A 22382-nucleotide genomic window follows, 5' to 3' on the forward strand; every position below is an offset into this window, starting at 1 on the left:
TTTGCCATTTCCCATGAAATCATCCTTGATTTCCATAAGAAAGGTGCCCCAAATTGGTGGAAAATCACATCTCAACCATACGCTGTCCAAAGCATTAAACCGCCTTCACGCGGCAAAACAGAACATGTTGTTGGCCCGCACTGCTGGGTCAAACTGCGCTTCCCAAAAACAGATTGGGTCAAAACTGACAGAAGAAATCTCTAAGCCTGCTTTAAGCCCTACCCACGGGACGGGTTGACAGTCTCGCACAACGCGAGAGCCTCAGTTTCGCCTGTGTAATTTGGGGGCCAATGAAAACTGCATCCAACTAAAATTACAAACAAAATTTTAGGACTCTAATGATGTTTCAAATGTAACTTTTCTCATCTCTGTTGTTAGGTTGTAACCATCTCTGAGACTCAAAGTGTCAGAATTCGCCTAAGCTGGTTTTGCAAAATGGAGGTCAAGACTATACTTTCAGGGATCATTTCTATAGTTTCTAACTAAGAAATGTGTTTCAAAAGTGTAGTGTCTCCCAAACTACGATGATGAGCTTTGATACTCTTTTCTGAGCGTGAATCGGGTGTGGAGTAATGGTTTATTTCATATGCTCCAAACCATTGATGAACGTTCTGTGTGGCATTTAAGCAGCATAGAAGAAGAGAGTATGGTCAGAGTGGTCTCTGAAAAATGTAAATATCAGATTAAAAATCTTATAAATCGTTATGATTGAGATTTTTTTTTTTTTTTTTTACATTTTTCTTGGTGGGTGTCACCATCCTTGATATTCAGAATGTCAGGATAAGATGTCAGCTGGTTCTATCAACTTAAAGTTGCCATAAAATGCATTGAGAGAATATTTTAATTTGTTCTTTGATATCTGCATAGAAGGTATATGGCATAGGAAAGGGCAAACAATCTCCAGAAACGGTTTTACAGGACCATTTACAACCCTAGGATTTGTCCCTAGAATGAAATGCTCTGTTATTGCCTTTTTTGGAAGCTTCATGAATATTAATGAGCTCTGCTCCGATTGGCTGTTTCACAGAGCTGCTCATCTCTATAGCTGGCACATTGATAAAAATATATATTTAATTAGGAGCTCTAGCGGCTTTTAATATGTGGTTTGTTGAATCTGCCGTTTTGTATCGCAGACATTTTAGTCTCAATACTGTGATCCATGTGCTCTGTGTAAAGTTATAATGCAGAGGGAGCGCTTCTTACCACACAAGTTCAGCTGCTTCTCGGTGATACTCTGGATCTGTAAATCATTCGCCATCATCAGCGCAGTTATTTCTCCATCATTCACCATCATCAGCACAGTCATCTCTCTGTTTATGTGGTAAGTGATATCTTTTGTACTGCAATGTAACAGGCTAGCGCTAGCATTAAGCTAACCGTGTCCCTTCAGTGGCTTGCCTTGTTTTACTGATGTACTGACGTTACCGATGATTGGGCGATGCAAATGTTGGAGGCGTAACTATTAACGATCCCGGGACTGTTGCGTAACAGTCGGTGTTATGTTGGAATTGACATATAAATCTAGTGTTTGCAAAAGACCACCGAAATATAGAAGATTTATCCTTATCCTTATATAGATTTATCCTTGATTTCCATAAGAAAGGTGCTCCAAATTGGTGGAAAATCACATCTCAACCATACGCTGACCAAAGCATTGAACCGCCTTCACGCGGCAAGACAGAACATGTTGTTGGCCCGCACTGCTGGGTCAAACTGCGCTTCCCAATAACAGATTGGGTCAAAACTGACAGAAGAAAACTCTAAGCCTGCTCTAAGCACTACCCACGGGACGGCTCGACAGTCTTGCACAACGCGAGAGCCTCCGTTTCGCCTGTGTCATTTGGGAGCCGATGAAAACTGCGTCCGACCCGGTGAAGGAGACCACAACCAGCCCGGCTAGCTCAGTCGGTAGAGCATGACACTCTTAATCTCAGGGTCGTGGGTTCGAGCCCCACGTTGGGCGGCTCTGTTGGCGCTCTTTCTTCCCAACAGGGTGGCGGGCTCCAGCGTGCCCATTCTCCGCACAGGCTAAGTGGATTTTGCGAGCTCCGGAAACATCTTTCAAAACAGCCTGTTAGTACGTGCGATTCTAATCCCTTACCCTAACCCTTGCTTTTACAACCGTGATCCCGCGGCAGCAGATGCGCAATGTCTGTCTCTGTGGCGCTACCTGGAGCAGGATCGTCTGTTTCCGCGGCCGTCTCCTCGTCCAATCGCGTCGCTCGCCGTCCATTGTGAGAATGGACGAGAGCCAATCGCGTCGCTCGCCGTCCATTGTGAGAATGGACGAGGCGCCAATCGCATCGCACGCGCTCCATTGTTGAGAGCCAATCGCGTTGCCGAATGAGAATGGACGCAGCCACCCACCGTGCTTAGCTTTATTCTAATTCATGTAAAAAATCAGACGAACGGAACATCTAATAACTTTTCAAAGTAAGTAATGCATGTTTGCTTCTTTCTTCATATGTGTTTACAGTGTTCTCAATTGGTAACTCGTTACGTTTTCGTCCGTCGTTCATCCGTTTTTGTGTGTTCATAAACTTTTGACTCGCGACTTGTGAATGAAACAATGTTAGTTTGCCTCTAATCTTCCTTATTAAACTCCATTTACACCTTCTGAAGTTCAATTTAAATGGAAAAAAAACGTGTTTCAGCTGTAAATGTAGTCATTCTTTATGACAATTTACCGTGTTTTTACTGTAGTGAATCGTAGTAACCATGTTGTGTTTTTGGCTGATCGATTACAACTGTATGAACACAGTCTTAAATTAAAATCCGAATGAACAAAACAAACAAAACCCATTTTCCTTGTGTTTATCTTTATTTACCATGGTTTTACTATAGTGAGAGTGTAGTAATCATGTTTTGTTTTAATGAATTGCCTATAATCTCTCATTTTAAACACAGTTTGCCTGTAATCTTACTCATTAAACTAAATTTACTCGTTCTGAAGTTGGATTTATTTTTCAGCTGTAAATGGTCATTCCTTATGACAATTCACCATGTTATTACCATAGTGAAAGCCTAGTTGTGTTTTTGGCTGATCGATTACAACTGCATGAACACAGTCTTACTATAAATTAAAATCTGAATGAACAAAAAAACGTTATGCTTGTGTTCATTGTCATTTACCATGGTTTTACTATAGTGAAAGTGTAGTAATCATGTTTTCTTTTCATGCCTTGCCTATAATATCACATTAAACACAGTTTGCCTGTAATCTTACTTATTAAACTCAATATAAACAGTCTTACTATGAATAAAATCGTGAATGAAAAAAACACCATGGTTTTACTAATGTCATACCTGCAAACTTGTCGCTTTTCGGCGATAATCGCCGTTTTCATTGTCAATTGGGTCATTCACGTGAATCGTGTAGAACCGGAGAGTTTTTTTAGGAAGGGGGGGGGGGGGGTTGGGCTTGACATCTGGGCCGATCGGAATCTCAACTGAGCTCGCGCCTGTCAAGAGAGGGAGGTGGGGGTGGGCTTGCGTGCCATGTAGGCCATTATTGGACAATTCTTATAAATGACATTTTTCCTGGACCAATCTCAGCGCTTGCTTCAGTATCTTGAAACACACTGCCATCTGTGTTCGCGCCTGTCAAGAGACACCTGACCTAATGTAGAAACTCTGATGGAAATTGAAATGACCGTATGCACGGAGCGTTCTTTAGAACTTCTGCATAAAGATAAGCAGCTCGTAAACTTCCGCTAAAGCTCATTTTATATGTGCTATATATTAGGTGAACACTCTTGAGACTCATCTACTGCCTCGTTCTTATCAGAAACTGAGAAAAATGATAATTGCAACATTATAAACAATGTTAGCGGCGTGAACATTCAGTTTACTATTATTTAACAACATATCATTTAAATGCGGAGCCTGGTAATCCTGTACTCTCTGTATCTGCATAGTTGTACATTTAAATACTGACAGCTAAACACTGTCATAACGTGTTTAGGCTAACGTTAGCTAGCAAGCCATAATTCTCTTCAAGGACATCTTAATCGTATTCTTGATAATCACTAACTTGCCTTCAAAGTCATGAACACATTTTTAAAATCTTATCACAATATTTTAAAGCCTTTATTATTTTCCAACTCTACAGTTGTGAAATAAAATGTACTTCAAGGACTAATTTTTCATTCATAAAAAACTGCATCGGACAAAATGACTTTTCGCAGAAAACGTCTTTTTTTAAAATAATATGGAATTACCCATATAACCAATAGATGGCAGCAGAGGATTATTTATTATGCAGCTGCCTTTTAAACTCCCTATATTTTTCAAGACGGCTTTCTTTTTGATTTATTATACAATATCTAGTATAATAAATTGTAGTACTTGTACTGCCCTTAAGTGTGTGTATGTGTATATATATATTATATATATTATAGCAAGTGCAGAAAGACATTAAGCTCACACACAAACAGCCTATAAGGGTGAATTATTTAAATACTTCTATATAGTTCACTACAAACTACGTTAAATATTGATGCCTGATGGTATAAAAAATAAATAATGCACTCAATGTGAATCGATAATTCCTATATATTGAAATATTTCATATAATTTAATAACTACATCTTTTAAGTTTTATCTTGAACTGTAAAATATATTAAATAGTTTGTGAATGTTTTTCAGTTTCCCTCCATGGCGTTTGCGTGCGTGTGTGTGTTTGTGAAACCCTTGTCCAGGCTAAGAAGGAAAAAAAATAATGTTTTTCAGTATAATATAATTTGTGTTTTGGTCCTTTTGTTGTTTTTAGTTGTTCTTACTTGAGTTCAAGTCAGACCCCCCCCCCGTTCCCCCCCTCCAGAGACTGTCACCTTTTTTTCTCTGATGAGTTTGCAGGTCTGTAATGTGAAAGTGAAATGATCATGTTTGGTTTTCATGACTTGCCTAAAATCTCACATATAAAACACCATTTGCCTGTAATTTTGCATAATAAACACATGTATTCTTTTTTTTTCAGTTTGATTAGGATTTAAAAAATGTTTTGTTGTAGAAATTGTCATTTCTAATTAAAATGTAATGTGATTTTGTGACTTTTGATGTGTGACTGTAGTAATCAAGTGTTGAGTTTGCAGATGGATTACCATTTGTATAAACACAGATAAAAGTGCTCCAAATAATAATTAAAATGAAAACGCAATGTTATATAGACATAAAGGGAGGGTAACACTTTATTTAACATTGTCATTAATACACGCTATATGTAGTTACTATAGCAATAACAGTAAATTATAAATAATTGGATGCAACTAATTATAAACCAAACAAAACACTAGTCTTACCCCTATAGTAACTGCATATGGTAATTTAATATTCAAATACTTATATGCATAATTGTAGTTTAACACCTTTGAAAGTGTAACCTTATTTTGCTTTATTAGTAATAAAATAATGTTTAATTGTTGTAATGGGTGCCATGATTTAGTTAGCTTGAATAGATATGATTGTATCATTATAAATAAATTAAAAACATTTGTGTAGTTGTCCAATACTTGCAAAAATACACATTACTAACTATTATTTCCCTATTATATTTAGATGAGCACTAAGCCAAAGAGCCACAAGGTCATGGGTGATGGCGAGTGGATGGCCAGGTTGAGGACTTTTGCCAGCTCTGGGGTTTTGTCCGTCTGGAGGCAACAGACCAGCGCCACGGCAGCGGAAGTGGTACAACCTCTACCAGAAGGTAAAGTTACCTGTATCTCATTGTAGAATATGAATGTGTACATTATTTGTCAAACATTTTTACACATGACTGTGTTTAATGTTTTTGAAAGAAGTGACTTTTTAAGCCTGCATTTATTTGATCAAAAATACTGGAAAAAACAGCAAAATAACTTGTACTGCATATTTGTATTTATTTTTTATTTTTTTAAATGAAAACTGATATGTTTTGCAGAATTCATTGATGAATAAAAAGTTAAAAGAACAGCATTAATTTCTCTTTTGAACAGTCCTGTATATCGTTAAAGAAGATTTTCTATTTTATTTCTAATGCTGTTCTTTATTGAACTTTTTATTCTTCAATGAATCCTAAAAAAAGTATCACAGATTACATAAAAAAAATACATTAAGCAGCACAACTGTGTCCAACATTGGTAATAAATTAGCTAATTAGAATGATTTCTAAAATGATAGCTAAATATTCAGCGTTGATGACAGAAATAATTTAAATTTAAAGTTTATGGAACTATAAATTTAAACTGTAATGACATTTTACAATATTACTGATGTTTTCTTTATTTTTATCAAATAAATGCAGGATCGATGAACTTCTTTCAAAAAACATTAAAAATAGTAATGTGTCCAAACTTTTGACTGATCCTGTATTTGTGTTTCCTTTTATTATTATTTATATATTTGTTTTTTTCATAGGAGAGCTGCTTGGTGTTGACTACCTCCTGAGTCAGACTGGACAGCCCCTGGTAGTGGACCCTGACTCAGAAGAGACAGAGAACATGCTGGAGGATGTGGATGAAGGTGAGGATGAAGAAGAGGAGGGCTTCAGGGAGGACCAAACATTTGACATTACTGAGTCGAGTCTTACCGATGACCCAAGCTTCTCTCTGTCCTCCACTCAGCCTGATGCCTCCTTCACGCCAGGTGCCTCAGCATCTCCTGACGAGTCTGTGGTATGTAAATATCTTGTATGCATGTATGTAATTTTGTTTCATGTAATATTGTTAAATTTCTAGGAAAATTCAAACTTCACTGTACTCATAATGTTGTTCATTTCTGTTTTTTTTTTCTTTATATTTTTTCTCCCAGGCTTTGGATAGTGCTGGTGTGCTGGACAAAGTGGACAGCCTTGTGGAGTATCTTGTAGAGCTCAGTAATCAGCCATCTTTGGCTCTCACCAACCAGCAGGTCAGTTTCTCTACTTTTTCTTCTTGACCTGTCACATGTTGACACTACCACTTGTTTTGTTTTCTCATTTGCCATGTATTATATGCTCTCTCTGCTTAGGTGGGCAATATAGTTGGCAGAACCTGCTGGATTACGATAAGAAGAGAGTGATGTTTGCTGCCAGACAGCAGAGCAGGCTGGACACAGGTTCACTCCAGGGGTGAAGAGCGTGAAGAGGCATACATTCACCACCGCTGCCCCACTTGCCCAGTGGTCAGATTGTTGTCGCCTGATAGAGACCATTTCAAGCTCTGTGCCATCGATAAGAGTCCAAAAAAGAAAGGGGATAAAGTTTTATTTATCGGTATTGTTTTCTGCTTTCTGTTCTTTTGCACTTGCAATGAATGCACTAGTGCCATGGACATTAAGACAGTTTTATTTAAAAGTATAGTTTTGTTTTCTGTTCTTTAGCACTTTCAAAACATGCACAGGAGTCATTAATATTTTAAAGTTTTATTCATTTGTATTGTTTTGTGCTTTCTGTTCATTTCACTTGCAGTTAATGCACAAGACCGAGCCATGGACATTGGACGGTTTTGTTTATATGTATAGTGATTGATGTGACTGATTGAAAAATAAAAGTTTGGTCATGATCAAATAACTCTTTTTGTTTGTCTTTGTTATAGTATCATTAAACAGTTATACGCCCTTTTAAAAATGTTGATAAATTTGGGGATGATTTAATACATAAATGTACAATTATTTGTACTATAAGTTTTAGAACATAACTACAGCCGAAATATATTTAAAGTGCAAAAACCTTGAATAAAATATCAATAATCAGTAATATAAATCTAATAAAATATTAATTTGTCATTTCAAAAATGATTTCATTCATTTGGACATCATTTATGTGATAATTACTGATAAATAAAACATTCAGTAAACACTTCAATGTATGGCAACACTGTAATATGAACTGGGAAGCCTGTGATCATCCTTACTCCCATATAAATGTACAGGAAAATAGAGAAAACATTTTTTTTCAGATAATTTATTGTAAATATACACTCACAAAACATTGCTTTGAAGTTCAAAGAGATAAAATTCCCTTTCATTTCTTTTCTTCTCATTTTTTCTTTTTTCTCTCTCTTTTTTCTTTCTTTTTCTCTTTTCCCCCTTCTTCCTCCTCCTTCCTTTTCTCCCCCCCCCCTTAACAGACTATTGTTCCCCAGCTTTGGCGCAATCGGTTTGCGTGTTCGGCTGTTAACCGCAAAGGTTGGTGGTTCGAACCCGCCCAGGGACGTGTGAAATGCCGGTGTTCTGCACGCGCGTCAGGTGTCCACTAACGCCTATGCCATTCTTAGGGTTGCGAGGCACAGCTTTCTCAGGGCGTTTATCCTGTGCACCTTCAATAAGTTGGCTTCTTTTAAAAGAAGTCAGCGGCGGGTGTTTGGTGAACATTTTCACCAGCTCGAGTTTGCTGTGGCATGTGGATTCATTCTTTACTGATGATCTGTCTCTGGGGCTCATCTAGTTGACATGGTATCCGCTGACATTCGGCTGAAGGTGCTGATCCACCATCTGCTCTTGGTACGGACTGGATCCGGGGGACTGCAGTGACCATCTAATCGGAATACAGAATGGATATGGCGGCTACGGTGACCTCAGAATAAGAACAAACAGACTAATATTAATGTAGATGCAAAAGTTCCATGTTGCCACAGTGTCAGATTGGAGAGGATCTGGTTTTCACAGTCTTGCGTCGATGGCCGTCTAGGTGAAGAGGTCTTCACTGATGATCTGTCTCTGGGGCTCATCCAGCTTGCTATCACCTTGTCGGATCACATCCACGTAGCTGCAAGAAAAGGTCACGACCGTCACCGGTATTCTATCGCAGAGGCAATGTTGTAGCTTGTGTGGTTTATCTGAGGTGTGATCATTGCTGGTTGTAAACTTTCCCCGATATCCCATCGGGATGATTTGAAATACAGTCAGCTTCGACAGTTTTTGCCGGTCTCTCTGGACGCTTCTTGAAAAACAAAGTTTTGCTTCGTTTTGTTGGAGTGGCTGGTTGTTGGTCCTCGTCAAAGAGGTGTCTACAGATCATAGCGTGCCGGAGCCAGAAGATTTGTTGTTTTGTCAATATGCTCTCAAGACTTCGCTGCAGGTATCATTAAACTACAGCACAATCACAGCTCACCGCTACCCATCGTATACAGGTTGGGCCTGTCTGTTCTGGTGGGCTCTCAGTGGTGCTAAATCATCAAATGAAGAGGACGGGATTCAAACCCACACAAACCAAGGTGTGCCTAGCACAACGGATTAGCCTTAACTACTCGACCACCTCGTCACTTTCCGTGGTCCTTTTATTTAACACTCCCGATTCAGACCATCAGCTCATTAGTAGAGCACTCAGTGAACTGAACTGAGTGTGTCAGATAAGGAAGACACAAAAAGCGCAGAGTGGGGTCCCCAGGACCGAGGTTTACTGCTAAAGGAGCCGAACGACGAGGATGGGATTCGAACCCATGCGTGCAGAGCACAATGGATTAGCAGTCCATCGCCTTAACCACTCGGCCACCTCGTCATTTTACGCGACATCTTTTATTTAGCACTCCTGATTCAGATCATCAGTTCATTAGTAGAGAACTCAAAGAACTGAACTGAGTGTGTTAGATAAGGAGGACACACAAAAAGTTTAGCATGGGGTCCCCAGGACCCGGATTAAGGTCCAGTGCTAAAGGAACCGAACGACAAGAATGGGATTCCAACCATTGCACAGAGCACAATGGATTAGCAGTCCATCGCCTTAACCACTCGGCCACCCCGTCCCCTTGCTGACCGAGATAGGCCATGCTGCGGACCTTTTCAGCTGCTGCTGCCGTGCTTTCAGCAGGCTGTTTTGAGCACAGAGGGAATAGTGAATGAGCCGTCTTTTACACACCTCTAATCTGTTCCGTAGAAACACGGTGCAGCAACCCGTGGCAGGAGACTGTTTGTGCGGCAGTTTAAAGCTTGCTACCACCTTGTCGGTTCACATCCACGTAGGTGCAGAAAAAGGTCACGACCGTCGCCGGCATTCTTTCGCAAAGGCAATATTGTAGCCTATGAGGTTTGTCCGAGGCGCGATCATTGCTGGTTGAAAACTTTACCCAATACCCCGCCAGGATGACTTGAAATACAGTTATCTTTGGCAATTTTTGCTTGTCTCTCTGGAGGCTTAGAGTTTTGTTGAGAAATATAGCCTTGTTTCATTTAGGGTTTTTTTTCCTCGCCAAAAAAACGGTCTGCTGATGATAGTGCGCCAGAGCCAGAAGGTTTTTTTGTTTTGTCAATATGTTCTCAAGACAAGTATCGTTAAACTGCAGCGCAATTACAGCTCACCGTTACCCATCGTAAACATGTTGGGCCTGTCTGGTCCGGTGGCCTCTCAGTGGCGCTAAAGCTTCGAATGCGTGTCGAGCACAATGTATTAGCCTACCACCGCCTTAACCACTGGACCACCTCGTCATCCGGCGGGGTTTCTTTATTTAACATTCCTGATTCATGTGCATGTGGATGCATTCTTCGTCTTTTGTTTCAGCCGTCGAGGGCCTGTTTTCCACTGAGGCCCTGCGCCAAACTCCCTATGAGACACAATCGAACGTTAGTAGTAACCTCCGATTACGGCCGAATGTGGATTCTGCTCGGACGACGGGGCACCGGTACATCCTTTGTAGCTTTAGCTTATTAGCCAAACGCTACACCAGTTTGCCATTTCCCATGAAATCATCCTTGATTTCCATAAGAAAGGTGCCCCAAATTGGTGGAAAATCACATCTCAACCATACGCTGTCCAAAGCATTAAACCGCCTTCACGCGGCAAAACAGAACATGTTGTTGGCCCGCACTGCTGGGTCAAACTGCGCTTCCCAAAAACAGATTGGGTCAAAACTGACAGAAGAAATCTCTAAGCCTGCTTTAAGCCCTACCCACGGGACGGGTTGACAGTCTCGCACAACGCGAGAGCCTCAGTTTCGCCTGTGTAATTTGGGGGCCAATGAAAACTGCATCCAACTAAAATTACAAACAAAATTTTAGGACTCTAATGATGTTTCAAATGTAACTTTTCTCATCTCTGTTGTTAGGTTGTAACCATCTCTGAGACTCAAAGTGTCAGAATTCGCCTAAGCTGGTTTTGCAAAATGGAGGTCAAGACTATACTTTCAGGGATCATTTCTATAGTTTCTAACTAAGAAATGTGTTTCAAAAGTGTAGTGTCTCCCAAACTACGATGATGAGCTTTGATACTCTTTTCTGAGCGTGAATCGGGTGTGGAGTAATGGTTTATTTCATATGCTCCAAACCATTGATGAACGTTCTGTGTGGCATTTAAGCAGCATAGAAGAAGAGAGTATGGTCAGAGTGGTCTCTGAAAAATGTAAATATCAGATTAAAAATCTTATAAATCGTTATGATTGAGATTTTTTTTTTTTTTTTTTACATTTTTCTTGGTGGGTGTCACCATCCTTGATATTCAGAATGTCAGGATAAGATGTCAGCTGGTTCTATCAACTTAAAGTTGCCATAAAATGCATTGAGAGAATATTTTAATTTGTTCTTTGATATCTGCATAGAAGGTATATGGCATAGGAAAGGGCAAACAATCTCCAGAAACGGTTTTACAGGACCATTTACAACCCTAGGATTTGTCCCTAGAATGAAATGCTCTGTTATTGCCTTTTTTGGAAGCTTCATGAATATTAATGAGCTCTGCTCCGATTGGCTGTTTCACAGAGCTGCTCATCTCTATAGCTGGCACATTGATAAAAATATATATTTAATTAGGAGCTCTAGCGGCTTTTAATATGTGGTTTGTTGAATCTGCCGTTTTGTATCGCAGACATTTTAGTCTCAATACTGTGATCCATGTGCTCTGTGTAAAGTTATAATGCAGAGGGAGCGCTTCTTACCACACAAGTTCAGCTGCTTCTCGGTGATACTCTGGATCTGTAAATCATTCGCCATCATCAGCGCAGTTATTTCTCCATCATTCACCATCATCAGCACAGTCATCTCTCTGTTTATGTGGTAAGTGATATCTTTTGTACTGCAATGTAACAGGCTAGCGCTAGCATTAAGCTAACCGTGTCCCTTCAGTGGCTTGCCTTGTTTTACTGATGTACTGACGTTACCGATGATTGGGCGATGCAAATGTTGGAGGCGTAACTATTAACGATCCCGGGACTGTTGCGTAACAGTCGGTGTTATGTTGGAATTGACATATAAATCTAGTGTTTGCAAAAGACCACCGAAATATAGAAGATTTATCCTTATCCTTATATAGATTTATCCTTGATTTCCATAAGAAAGGTGCCCCAAATTGGTGGAAAATCACATCTCAACCATACGCTGACCAAAGCATTGAACCGCCTTCACGCGGCAAGACAGAACATGTTGTTGGCCCGCACTGCTGGGTCAAACTGCGCTTCCCAATAACAGATTGGGTCAAAACTGACAGAAGAAAACTCTAAGCCTGCTCTAAGCACTACCCACGGGACGGCTCGACAGTCTTGCACAACGCGAGAGCCTCCGTTTCGCCTGTGTCATTTGGGAGCCGATGAAAACTGCGTCCGACCCGGTGAAGGAGACCACAACCAGCCCGGCTAGCTCAGTCGGTAGAGCATGACACTCTTAATCTCAGGGTCGTGGGTTCGAGCCCCACGTTGGGCGGCTCTGTTGGCGCTCTTTCTTCCCAACAGGGTGGCGGGCTCCAGCGTGCCCATTCTCCGCACAGGCTAAGTGGATTTTGCGAGCTCCGGAAACATCTTTCAAAACAGCCTCCAGCGTGCCCATTCTCCGCACAGGCTAAGTGGATTTTGCGAGCTCCGGAAACATCTTTCAAAACAGCCTCCAGCGTGCCCATTCTCCGCACAGGCTAAGTGGATTTTGCGAGCTCCGGAAACATCTTTCAAAACAGCCTGTTAGTACGTGCGATTCTAATCCCTAACCCTAACCCTTGCTTTTACAACCGTGATCCCGCGGCAGCAGATGCGCAATGTCTGTCTCTGTGGCGCAATCGGTTTGCGTGTTCGGCTGTTAACCGCAAAGGTTGGTGGTTCGAGCCCGCCCAGGGACGTGTGAAATGCCGGTGTTCTGCACGCGCGTCAGGTGTCCACTAACGCCTATGCCATTCTTAGGGTTGCGAGGCACAGCTTTCTCAGGGCGTTTATCCTGTGCACCTTCAATAAGTTGGCTTCTTTTAAAAGAAGTCAGCGGCGGGTGTTTGGTGAACATTTTCACCAGCTCGAGTTTGCTGTGGCATGTGGATTCATTCTTTACTGATGATCTGTCTCTGGGGCTCATCTAGTTGACATGGTATCCGCTGACATTCGGCTGAAGGTGCTGATCCACCATCTGCTCTTGGTACGGACTGGATCCGGGGGACTGCAGTGACCATCTAATCGGAATACAGAATGGATATGGCGGCTACGGTGACCTCAGAATAAGAACAAACAGACTAATATTAATGTAGATGCAAAAGTTCCATGTTGCCACAGTGTCAGATTGGAGAGGATCTGGTTTTCACAGTCTTGCGTCGATGGCCGTCTAGGTGAAGAGGTCTTCACTGATGATCTGTCTCTGGGGCTCATCCAGCTTGCTATCACCTTGTCGGATCACATCCACGTAGCTGCAAGAAAAGGTCACGACCGTCACCGGTATTCTATCGCAGAGGCAATGTTGTAGCTTGTGTGGTTTATCTGAGGTGTGATCATTGCTGGTTGTAAACTTTCCCCGATATCCCATCGGGATGATTTGAAATACAGTCAGCTTCGACAGTTTTTGCCGGTCTCTCTGGACGCTTCTTGAAAAACAAAGTTTTGCTTCGTTTTGTTGGAGTGGCTGGTTGTTGGTCCTAGTCAAAGAGGTGTCTACAGATCATAGCGTGCCGGAGCCAGAAGATTTGTTGTTTTGTCAATATGCTCTCAAGACTTCGCTGCAGGTATCATTAAACTACAGCACAATCACAGCTCACCGCTACCCATCGTATACAGGTTGGGCCTGTCTGTTCTGGTGGGCTCTCAGTGGTGCTAAATCATCAAATGAAGAGGACGGGATTCAAACCCACACAAACCAAGGTGTGCCTAGCACAACGGATTAGCCTTAACTACTCGACCACCTCGTCACTTTCCGTGGTCCTTTTATTTAACACTCCCGATTCAGACCATCAGCTCATTAGTAGAGCACTCAGTGAACTGAACTGAGTGTGTCAGATAAGGAAGACACAAAAAGCGCAGAGTGGGGTCCCCAGGACCGAGGATTACTGCTAAAGGAGCCGAACGACGAGGATGGGATTCGAACCCATGCGTGCAGAGCACAATGGATTAGCAGTCCATCGCCTTAACCACTCGGCCACCTCGTCATTTTACGTGACATCTTTTATTTAGCACTCCTGATTCAGATCATCAGTTCATTAGTAGAGAACTCAAAGAACTGAACTGAGTGTGTTAGATAAGGAGGACACACAAAAAGTTTAGCATGGGGTCCCCAGGACCCGGATTAAGGTCCAGTGCTAAAGGAACCGAACGACAAGAATGGGATTCCAACCATTGCACAGAGCACAATGGATTAGCAGTCCATCGCCTTAACCACTCGGCCACCCCGTCCCCTTGCTGACCGAGATAGGCCATGCTGCGGACCTTTTCAGCTGCTGCTGCCGTGCTTTCAGCAGGCTGTTTTGAGCACAGAGGGAATAGTGAATGAGCCGTCTTTTACACACCTCTAATCTGTTCCGTAGAAACACGGTGCAGCAACCCGTGGCAGGAGACTGTTTGTGCGGCAGTTTAAAGCTTGCTACCACCTTGTCGGTTCACATCCACGTAGGTGCAGAAAAAGGTCACGACCGTCGCCGGCATTCTTTCGCAGAGGCAATATTGTAGCCTATGAGGTTTGTCCGAGGCGCGATCATTGCTGGTTGAAAACTTTACCCAATACCCCGCCAGGATGACTTGAAATACAGTTATCTTTGGCAATTTTTGCTTGTCTCTCTGGAGGCTTAGAGTTTTGTTGAGAAATATAGCCTTGTTTCGTTTAGGGTTTTTTTTCCTCGCCAAAAAAACGGTCTGCTGATGATAGTGCGCCAGAGCCAGAAGGTTTTTTTGTTTTGTCAATATGTTCTCAAGACAAGTATCGTTAAACTGCAGCGCAATTACAGCTCACCGTTACCCATCGTAAACATGTTGGGCCTGTCTGGTCCGGTGGCTTCTCAGTGGCGCTAAAGCTTCGAATGCGTGTCGAGCACAATGTATTAGCCTACCACCGCCTTAACCACTGGACCACCTCGTCATCCGGCGGGGTTTCTTTATTTAACATTCCTGATTCATGTGCATGTGGATGCATTCTTCGTCTTTTGTTTCAGCCGTCGAGGGCCTGTTTTCCACTGAGGCCCTGCGCCAAACTCCCTATGAGACACAATCGAACGTTAGTAGTAACCTCCGATTACGGCCGAATGTGGATTCTGCTCGGACGACAGGGCACCGGTACATCCTTTGTAGCTTTAGCTTATTAGCCAAACGCTACACCAGTTTGCCATTTCCCATGAAATCATCCTTGATTTCCATAAGAAAGGTGCCCCAAATTGGTGGAAAATCACATCTCAACCATACGCTGTCCAAAGCATTAAACCGCCTTCACGCGGCAAAACAGAACATGTTGTTGGCCCGCACTGCTGGGTCAAACCGCTTCCCAAAAACAGATTGGGTCAAAACTGACAGAAGAAATCTCTAAGCCTGCTTTAAGCCCTACCCACGGGACGGGTTGACAGTCTCGCACAACGCGAGAGCCTCAGTTTCGCCTGTGTAATTTGGGGGCCAATGAAAACTGCATCCAACTAAAATTACAAACAAAATTTTAGGACTCTAATGATGTTTCAAATGTAACTTTTCTCATCTCTGTTGTTAGGTTGTAACCATCTCTGAGACTCAAAGTGTCAGAATTCGCCTAAGCTGGTTTTGCAAAATGGAGGTCAAGACTATACTTTCAGGGATCATTTCTATAGTTTCTAACTAAGAAATGTGTTTCAAAAGTGTAGTGTCTCCCAAACTACGATGATGAGCTTTGATACTCTTTTCTGAGCGTGAATCGGGTGTGGAGTAATGGTTTATTTCATATGCTCCAAACCATTGATGAACGTTCTGTGTGGCATTTAAGCAGCATAGAAGAAGAGAGTATGGTCAGAGTGGTCTCTGAAAAATGTAAATATCAGATTAAAAATCTTATAAATCGTTATGATTGAGATTTTTTTTTTTTTTTTTTACATTTTTCTTGGTGGGTGTCACCATCCTTGATATTCAGAATGTCAGGATAAGATGTCAGCTGGTTCTATCAACTTAAAGTTGCCATAAAATGCATTGAGAGAATATTTTAATTTGTTCTTTGATATCTGCATAGAAGGTATATGGCATAGGAAAGGGCAAACAATCTCCAGAAACGGTTTTACAGGACCATTTACAACCCTAGGATTTGTCCCTAGAATGAAATGCTCTGTTATTGCCTTTTTTGGAAGCTTCATGAATATTAATGAGCTCTGCTCCGATTGGCTGTTTCACAGAGCTGCTCATCTCTATAGCTGGCACATTGATAAAAATATATATTTAATTAGGAGCTCTAGCGGCTTTTAATATGTGGTTTGTTGAATCTGCCGTTTTGTATCGCAGACATTTTAATCTCAATACTGTGATCCATGTGCTCTGTGTAAAGTTATAATGCAGAGGGAGCGCTTCTTACCACACAAGTTCAGCTGCTTCTCGGTGATACTCTGGATCTGTAAATCATTCGCCATCATCAGCGCAGTTATTTCTCCATCATTCACCATCATCAGCACAGTCATCTCTCTGTTTATGTGGTAAGTGATATCTTTTGTACTGCAATGTAACAGGCTAGCGCTAGCATTAAGCTAACCGTGTCCCTTCAGTGGCTTGCCTTGTTTTACTGATGTACTGACGTTACCGATGATTGGGCGATGCAAATGTTGGAGGCGTAACTATTAACGATCCCGGGACTGTTGCGTAACAGTCGGTGTTATGTTGGAATTGACATATAAATCTAGTGTTTGCAAAAGACCACCGAAATATAGAAGATTTATCCTTATCCTTATATAGATTTATCCTTGATTTCCATAAGAAAGGTGCCCCAAATTGGTGGAAAATCACATCTCAACCATACGCTGACCAAAGCATTGAACCGCCTTCACGCGGCAAGACAGAACATGTTGTTGGCCCGCACTGCTGGGTCAAACTGCGCTTCCCAATAACAGATTGGGTCAAAACTGACAGAAGAAAACTCTAAGCCTGCTCTAAGCACTACCCACGGGACGGCTCGACAGTCTTGCACAACGCGAGAGCCTCCGTTTCGCCTGTGTCATTTGGGAGCCGATGAAAACTGCGTCCGACCCGGTGAAGGAGACCACAACCAGCCCGGCTAGCTCAGTCGGTAGAGCATGACACTCTTAATCTCAGGGTCGTGGGTTCGAGCCCCACGTTGGGCGGCTCTGTTGGCGCTCTTTCTTCCCAACAGGGTGGCGGGCTCCAGCGTGCCCATTCTCCGCACAGGCTAAGTGGATTTTGCGAGCTCCGGAAACATCTTTCAAAACAGCCTCCAGCGTGCCCATTCTCCGCACAGGCTAAGTGGATTTTGCGAGCTCCGGAAACATCTTTCAAAACAGCCTGTTAGTACGTGCGATTCTAATCCCTAACCCTAACCCTTGCTTTTACAACCGTGATCCCGCGGCAGCAGATGCGCAATGTCTGTCTCTGTGGCGCAATCGGTTTGCGTGTTCGGCTGTTAACCGCAAAGGTTGGTGGTTCGAGCCCGCCCAGGGACGTGTGAAATGCCGGTGTTCTGCACGCGCGTCAGGTGTCCACTAACGCCTATGCCATTCTTAGGGTTGCGAGGCACAGCTTTCTCAGGGCGTTTATCCTGTGCACCTTCAATAAGTTGGCTTCTTTTAAAAGAAGTCAGCGGCGGGTGTTTGGTGAACATTTTCACCAGCTCGAGTTTGCTGTGGCATGTGGATTCATTCTTTACTGATGATCTGTCTCTGGGGCTCATCTAGTTGACATGGTATCCGCTGACATTCGGCTGAAGGTGCTGATCCACCATCTGCTCTTGGTACGGACTGGATCCGGGGGACTGCAGTGACCATCTAATCGGAATACAGAATGGATATGGCGGCTACGGTGACCTCAGAATAAGAACAAACAGACTAATATTAATGTAGATGCAAAAGTTCCATGTTGCCACAGTGTCAGATTGGAGAGGATCTGGTTTTCACAGTCTTGCGTCGATGGCCGTCTAGGTGAAGAGGTCTTCACTGATGATCTGTCTCTGGGGCTCATCCAGCTTGCTATCACCTTGTCGGATCACATCCACGTAGCTGCAAGAAAAGGTCACGACCGTCACCGGTATTCTATCGCAGAGGCAATGTTGTAGCTTGTGTGGTTTATCTGAGGTGTGATCATTGCTGGTTGTAAACTTTCCCCGATATCCCATCGGGATGATTTGAAATACAGTCAGCTTCGACAGTTTTTGCCGGTCTCTCTGGACGCTTCTTGAAAAACAAAGTTTTGCTTCGTTTTGTTGGAGTGGCTGGTTGTTGGTCCTCGTCAAAGAGGTGTCTACAGATCATAGCGTGCCGGAGCCAGAAGATTTGTTGTTTTGTCAATATGCTCTCAAGACTTCGCTGCAGGTATCATTAAACTACAGCACAATCACAGCTCACCGCTACCCATCGTAAACAGGTCGGGCCTGTCTGTTCTGGTGGGCTCTCAGTGGTGCTAAATCATCAAATGAAGAGGACGGGATTCAAACCCACACAAACCAAGGTGTGCCTAGCACAACGGATTAGCCTTAACTACTCGACCACCTCGTCACTTTCCGTGGTCCTTTTATTTAACACTCCCGATTCAGACCATCAGCTCATTAGTAGAGCACTCAGTGAACTGAACTGAGTGTGTCAGATAAGGAAGACACAAAAAGCGCAGAGGGGGGTCCCCAGGACCGAGGATTACTGCTAAAGGAGCCGAACGACGAGGATGGGATTCGAACCCACGCGTGCAGAGCACAATGGATTAGCAGTCCATCGCCTTAACCACTCAGCCACCTCGTCATTTTACGTGACATCTTTTATTTAGCACTCCTGATTCAGATCATCAGTTCATTAGTAGAGAACTCAAAGAACTGAACTGAGTGTGTTAGATGAGGAGGACACACAAAAAGTTTAGCATGGGGTCCCCAGGACCCGGATTAAGGTCCAGTGCTAAAGGAACCGAACGACAAGAATGGGATTCCAACCATTGCACAGAGCACAATGGATTAGCAGTCCATCGCCTTAACCACTCGGCCACCCCGTCCCCTTGCTGACCGAGATAGGCCATGCTGCGGACCTTTTCAGCTGCTGCTGCCGTGCTTTCAGCAGGCTGTTTTGAGCACAGAGGGAATAGTGAATGAGCCGTCTTTTACACACCTCTAATCTGTTCCGTAGAAACACGGTGCAGCAACCCGTGGCAGGAGACTGTTTGTGCGGCAGTTTAAAGCTTGCTACCACCTTGTCGGTTCACATCCACGTAGGTGCAGAAAAAGGTCACGACCGTCGCCGGCATTCTTTCGCAGAGGCAATATTGTAGCCTATGAGGTTTGTCCGAGGCGCGATCATTGCTGGTTGAAAACTTTACCCAATACCCCGCCAGGATGACTTGAAATACAGTTATCTTTGGCAATTTTTGCTTGTCTCTCTGGAGGCTTAGAGTTTTGTTGAGAAATATAGCCTTGTTTCGTTTAGGGTTTTTTTTTCCTCGCCAAAAAAACGGTCTGCTGATGATAGTGCGCCAGAGCCAGAAGGTTTTTTTGTTTTGTCAATATGTTCTCAAGACAAGTATCGTTAAACTGCAGCGCAATTACAGCTCACCGTTACCCATCGTAAACATGTTGGGCCTGTCTGGTCCGGTGGCCTCTCAGTGGCGCTAAAGCTTCGAATGCGTGTCGAGCACAATGTATTAGCCTACCACCGCCTTAACCACTGGACCACCTCGTCATCCGGCGGGGTTTCTTTATTTAACATTCCTGATTCATGTGCATGTGGATGCATTCTTCGTCTTTTGTTTCAGCCGTCGAGGGCCTGTTTTCCACTGAGGCCCTGCGCCAAACTCCCTATGAGACACAATCGAACGTTAGTAGTAACCTCCGATTACGGCCGAATGTGGATTCTGCTCGGACGACGGGGCACCGGTACATCCTTTGTAGCTTTAGCTTATTAGCCAAACGCTACACCAGTTTGCCATTTCCCATGAAATCATCCTTGATTTCCATAAGAAAGGTGCCCCAAATTGGTGGAAAATCACATCTCAACCATACGCTGTCCAAAGCATTAAACCGCCTTCACGCGGCAAAACAGAACATGTTGTTGGCCCGCACTGCTGGGTCAAACTGCGCTTCCCAAAAACAGATTGGGTCAAAACTGACAGAAGAAATCTCTAAGCCTGCTTTAAGCCCTACCCACGGGACGGGTTGACAGTCTCGCACAACGCGAGAGCCTCAGTTTCGCCTGTGTAATTTGGGGGCCAATGAAAACTGCATCCAACTAAAATTACAAACAAAATTTTAGGACTCTAATGATGTTTCAAATGTAACTTTTCTCATCTCTGTTGTTAGGTTGTAACCATCTCTGAGACTCAAAGTGTCAGAATTCGCCTAAGCTGGTTTTGCAAAATGGAGGTCAAGACTATACTTTCAGGGATCATTTCTATAGTTTCTAACTAAGAAATGTGTTTCAAAAGTGTAGTGTCTCCCAAACTACGATGATGAGCTTTGATACTCTTTTCTGAGCGTGAATCGGGTGTGGAGTAATGGTTTATTTCATATGCTCCAAACCATTGATGAACGTTCTGTGTGGCATTTAAGCAGCATAGAAGAAGAGAGTATGGTCAGAGTGGTCTCTGAAAAATGTAAATATCAGATTAAAAATCTTATAAATCGTTATGATTGAGATTTTTTTTTTTTTTTTTTTTTTTTTTTTTTTACATTTTTCTTGGTGGGTGTCACCATCCTTGATATTCAGAATGTCAGGATAAGATGTCAGCTGGTTCTATCAACTTAAAGTTGCCATAAAATGCATTGAGAGAATATTTTAATTTGTTCTTTGATATCTGCATAGAAGGTATATGGCATAGGAAAGGGCAAACAATCTCCAGAAACGGTTTTACAGGACCATTTACAACCCTAGGATTTGTCCCTAGAATGAAATGCTCTGTTATTGCCTTTTTTGGAAGCTTCATGAATATTAATGAGCTCTGCTCCGATTGGCTGTTTCACAGAGCTGCTCATCTCTATAGCTGGCACATTGATAAAAATATATATTTAATTAGGAGCTCTAGCGGCTTTTAATATGTGGTTTGTTGAATCTGCCGTTTTGTATCGCAGACATTTTAGTCTCAATACTGTGATCCATGTGCTCTGTGTAAAGTTATAATGCAGAGGGAGCGCTTCTTACCACACAAGTTCAGCTGCTTCTCGGTGATACTCTGGATCTGTAAATCATTCGCCATCATCAGCGCAGTTATTTCTCCATCATTCACCATCATCAGCACAGTCATCTCTCTGTTTATGTGGTAAGTGATATCTTTTGTACTGCAATGTAACAGGCTAGCGCTAGCATTAAGCTAACCGTGTCCCTTCAGTGGCTTGCCTTGTTTTACTGATGTACTGACGTTACCGATGATTGGGCGATGCAAATGTTGGAGGCGTAACTATTAACGATCCCGGGACTGTTGCGTAACAGTCGGTGTTATGTTGGAATTGACATATAAATCTAGTGTTTGCAAAAGACCACCGAAATATAGAAGATTTATCCTTATCCTTATATAGATTTATCCTTGATTTCCATAAGAAAGGTGCCCCAAATTGGTGGAAAATCACATCTCAACCATACGCTGACCAAAGCATTGAACCGCCTTCACGCGGCAAGACAGAACATGTTGTTGGCCCGCACTGCTGGGTCAAACTGCGCTTCCCAATAACAGATTGGGTCAAAACTGAAAGAAGAAAACTCTAAGCCTGCTCTAAGCACTACCCACGGGACGGCTCGACAGTCTTGCACAACGCGAGAGCCTCCGTTTCGCCTGTGTCATTTGGGAGCCGATGAAAACTGCATCCGACCCGGTGAAGGAGACCACAACCAGCCCGGCTAGCTCAGTCGGTAGAGCATGAGACTCTTAATCTCAGGGTCGTGGGTTCGAGCCCCACGTTGGGCGGCTCTGTTGGCGCTCTTTCTTCCCAACAGGGTGGCGGGCTCCAGCGTGCCCATTCTCCGCACAGGCTAAGTGGATTTTGCGAGCTCCGGAAACATCTTTCAAAACAGCCTCCAGCGTGCCCATTCTCCGCACAGGCTAAGTGGATTTTGCGAGCTCCGGAAACATCTTTCAAAACAGCCTGTTAGTACGTGCGATTCTAATCCCTAACCCTAACCCTTGCTTTTACAACCA

General features: G+C 42.9%; 12 non-coding genes across 12 annotated transcripts; 10 read left to right on the top strand and 2 right to left on the bottom strand.

Moving 5' to 3' along the window:
* The first annotated feature begins 444 nt into the window (after positions 1–444).
* Positions 445–660, top strand: LOC141285833 (small nucleolar RNA U3). The gene has a single exon (XR_012338958.1). It is a non-coding gene; the product is annotated as a small nucleolar RNA U3 (small nucleolar RNA).
* An 8092-nt stretch (positions 661–8752) lies between these two features.
* On the top strand, positions 8753–8892 carry LOC141285608 (U4 spliceosomal RNA). The gene has a single exon (XR_012338733.1). It is a non-coding gene; the product is annotated as a U4 spliceosomal RNA (small nuclear RNA).
* A 480-nt stretch (positions 8893–9372) lies between these two features.
* Positions 9373–9454, bottom strand: trnas-gcu (transfer RNA serine (anticodon GCU)). Its single transcript has one exon. It is a non-coding gene; the product is annotated as a tRNA-Ser (tRNA).
* Positions 9455–9945: 491 nt separating this feature from the next.
* LOC141285583 (U4 spliceosomal RNA) lies at positions 9946–10086 on the top strand. The gene has a single exon (XR_012338708.1). It is a non-coding gene; the product is annotated as a U4 spliceosomal RNA (small nuclear RNA).
* Positions 10087–11060: 974 nt separating this feature from the next.
* LOC141285846 (small nucleolar RNA U3) lies at positions 11061–11276 on the top strand. The gene has a single exon (XR_012338970.1). It is a non-coding gene; the product is annotated as a small nucleolar RNA U3 (small nucleolar RNA).
* A 2291-nt stretch (positions 11277–13567) lies between these two features.
* Positions 13568–13707, top strand: LOC141285609 (U4 spliceosomal RNA). The gene has a single exon (XR_012338734.1). It is a non-coding gene; the product is annotated as a U4 spliceosomal RNA (small nuclear RNA).
* A 480-nt stretch (positions 13708–14187) lies between these two features.
* trnas-gcu (transfer RNA serine (anticodon GCU)) lies at positions 14188–14269 on the bottom strand. Its single transcript has one exon. It is a non-coding gene; the product is annotated as a tRNA-Ser (tRNA).
* Positions 14270–14760: 491 nt separating this feature from the next.
* LOC141286089 (U4 spliceosomal RNA) lies at positions 14761–14901 on the top strand. Its single transcript, XR_012339212.1, has one exon. It is a non-coding gene; the product is annotated as a U4 spliceosomal RNA (small nuclear RNA).
* A 972-nt stretch (positions 14902–15873) lies between these two features.
* Positions 15874–16089, top strand: LOC141285858 (small nucleolar RNA U3). The gene has a single exon (XR_012338982.1). It is a non-coding gene; the product is annotated as a small nucleolar RNA U3 (small nucleolar RNA).
* Positions 16090–18310: 2221 nt separating this feature from the next.
* Positions 18311–18450, top strand: LOC141285610 (U4 spliceosomal RNA). Its single transcript, XR_012338735.1, has one exon. It is a non-coding gene; the product is annotated as a U4 spliceosomal RNA (small nuclear RNA).
* A 1053-nt stretch (positions 18451–19503) lies between these two features.
* On the top strand, positions 19504–19644 carry LOC141286102 (U4 spliceosomal RNA). The gene has a single exon (XR_012339224.1). It is a non-coding gene; the product is annotated as a U4 spliceosomal RNA (small nuclear RNA).
* A 975-nt stretch (positions 19645–20619) lies between these two features.
* Positions 20620–20835, top strand: LOC141285870 (small nucleolar RNA U3). The gene has a single exon (XR_012338994.1). It is a non-coding gene; the product is annotated as a small nucleolar RNA U3 (small nucleolar RNA).
* The last annotated feature ends 1547 nt before the right edge of the window (positions 20836–22382 follow it).

This window comes from Garra rufa, chromosome 14 (assembly GCF_049309525.1).
Source record: "Garra rufa chromosome 14, GarRuf1.0, whole genome shotgun sequence".
NCBI classification, from domain to species: domain Eukaryota; kingdom Metazoa; phylum Chordata; class Actinopteri; order Cypriniformes; family Cyprinidae; genus Garra; species Garra rufa.